Source organism: Schistocerca americana, unplaced genomic scaffold (assembly GCF_021461395.2).
Source record: "Schistocerca americana isolate TAMUIC-IGC-003095 unplaced genomic scaffold, iqSchAmer2.1 HiC_scaffold_47, whole genome shotgun sequence".
Taxonomy (NCBI): Eukaryota; Metazoa; Arthropoda; class Insecta; order Orthoptera; family Acrididae; genus Schistocerca; species Schistocerca americana.
In genome coordinates this window covers 1,272,501-1,275,000 of record NW_025726203.1, presented here as the reverse complement: position 1 = coordinate 1,275,000, position 2,500 = coordinate 1,272,501, and the positions used below count along the sequence as shown (strand labels likewise).

Genomic DNA, 2,500 nt, shown 5'->3' with positions numbered 1-2,500 from the left:
ATTTGCGCGCCTGCTGCCTTCCTTGGATGTGGTAGCCGTTTCTCAGGCTCCCTCTCCGGAATCGAACCCTGATTCCCCGTTACCCGTTACAACCATGGTAGGCGCAGAACCTACCATCGACAGTTGATAAGGCAGACATTTGAAAGATGCGTCGCCGGTACGAGGACCGTGCGATCAGCCCAAAGTTATTCAGAGTCACCAAGGCAAACGGACCGGACGAGCCGACCGATTGGTTTTGATCTAATAAAAGCGTCCCTTCCATCTCTGGTCGGGACTCTGTTTGCATGTATTAGCTCTAGAATTACCACAGTTATCCAAGTAACGTGGGTACGATCTAAGGAACCATAACTGATTTAATGAGCCATTCGCGGTTTCACCTTAATGCGGCTTGTACTGAGACATGCATGGCTTAATCTTTGAGACAAGCATATGACTACTGGCAGGATCAACCAGGGAGCTGCGTCAACTAGAGCTGAGCAGCCGGCCGCCCGGGAGTGTGTCCCGGGGGCCCACGCGAACACGCAAGCGTCCGCTCAATTATTCTGCAAACAGGAGGAGGCTGAGCTCCCCTGCACCATACACCTCGAAACCCTCTCAGGTCCCGGCGGCGCGCAGCGCCGTCCTAAGTACTTGGTCGGGTTCGAGATAGGCGCAATCGCCCGGAGTTTGGCGAGTAGACGCTTTAGGTGCGACCACCCGTGCTCCCAACTGAGCTTGCCGCTGCCGACAGAGGCCCGGGAGCGTGCTGTCGTGGCATTGCCGGCGGGAGACAACACGCGCCACCTACGGTGACCGGCAGCTCCAACGCCAGCGCCACAGAAGGACAAAAGCCCCACTTGGGTGCCGAAGCGAACTCTCCCAGCACAGCGCACGCGCCAACACGTCCGCACAGCTGCGATACAAACCACCTGCGAGAACCGCAGAGGCGACCGAGCAGCAGACGGCGTCGCGGCGCCGAGCGCCGGGCGGCGGCGCATCCTCAGCGCACACAGTCCTCAATCGGACCAGCACACTGCAGATGTCCACCGCGCTTCGCACCGGGCCCGCGAGGACCTACTTTGGCCGCACGGCGCCGCGTGCAGGGTGCGCCGGCGCGCAGCTGCGCCGCCTGCCGCCTCCGTCGGCCGGCGCGCCTGCCACTGGCCGCCCCCACCAGCCGGCTGTAGCGCGTGCGCCCACGCACCGCGCGGCCAGCACGCCGGGAGGCCCCCCCTCACCGGCCGGGGACGGTCCCACCCAGCCACCGCCGCGTATCGCTTCACACCCAGATGCCATTCACGTTCGTGGGCATGGTGGGTATCGCTGGAACAACCGGTTGGTAGCTCAACCGATCGTCGCCATCACTGATTCACCTCTAGCGAGAACAACCGCACCACAACGGTTTACCAGTTGTTCATTTGCGTAACGTCACCAGCAAACGTAGGCGTCCATCGCCATTTGCAAATTCAACGATTGTTGCATGCCTGTGTCAGGTGTCACGACACACTATGTCTGCCCACATACACGCAACAACATGTGCACGCTTCGCGAACACGTGGAAGGTGGCCCCCGTACGTATGCGATGTCCATTGCGCGAACGACTGTCAACCGGCCTCTGTCGCATGTCGCAGATGTGGAACGCAGTGCACCATGCTATCACGGTGTGTGAGAAGAGACGACTACGTCTGACAACACGCGCCACTACATCAACAGACGGCTCATGCTGATCGCCATCCAGGGCATACCACACTGCAATCCAGCTCTTATAGGGAGACGACACGTAGCTGAGTGCACAACATTTGGACCGCATGGTTCGCCGTTGTTGGCGCAGTCGTTGTACGGTCACATGTACCACGATGTATCATTCAGTACATGAGGACCAATGTGCAGTACAGTGTGTGATTTGGACGTACAACATCAGCGGACAGTTGACACAGGCCGTACCACAGCGTAGGCTAAGTGCTTCGCCATGCGAATGCCAATGAACAACTGCAAATGCCAATGAACAACTGCAAATGCCAATGAACAACTGCAAAGGGCATTGAGCATGTACGTCCTGCTGCCATCCACATTACAGTGTATAGCTGCAAGGTGTTTAACATGAAGCGATACACTGCGGACCGGGCAGTGCGAGTAGCAAACTATGTTGCGGGGGTTGCAGTTAGGCAACACTACACTAATTTAACGCGTCGTATGACAATTACAGAGCAGGTTAAGGCCCAACATGTGTTGGGTTAAGGCCCAACGTGTGTTGGGTTAAGGCCCAACGTGTGTTGGGTTAAGGCCCAACGTGTGTTGGGTTAAGGCCCAACGTGTGTTGGGTTAAGGCCCAACGTGTGTTGGGTTAAGGCCCAACGTGTGTTGGGTTAAGGCCCAACGTGTGTTGGGTTAAGGCCCAACGTGTGTTGGGTTAAGGCCCAACGTGTGTTGGGTTAAGGCCCAACGTGTGTTGGGTTAAGGCCCAACGTGTGTTGGGTTAAGGCCCAACGTGTGTTGGGTTAAGGCCCAACGTGTGTTGGGT

At 57.6% G+C, this 2,500-nt stretch overlaps 1 non-coding gene across 1 annotated transcript in view; it reads right to left on the bottom strand.

Annotated features, from left to right (window-relative positions):
- Nucleotides 1-456, bottom strand: part of LOC124584063 — a 1,910-nt gene extending 1,454 nt beyond the window's left edge. Inside the window, exon 1 of the ribosomal RNA XR_006974478.1 lies at nt 1-456. This exon is cut by the window's left edge and continues 1,454 nt beyond it. This is a non-coding gene — a ribosomal RNA (small subunit ribosomal RNA).
- Nucleotides 457-2,500: the final 2,044 nt, after the last annotated feature.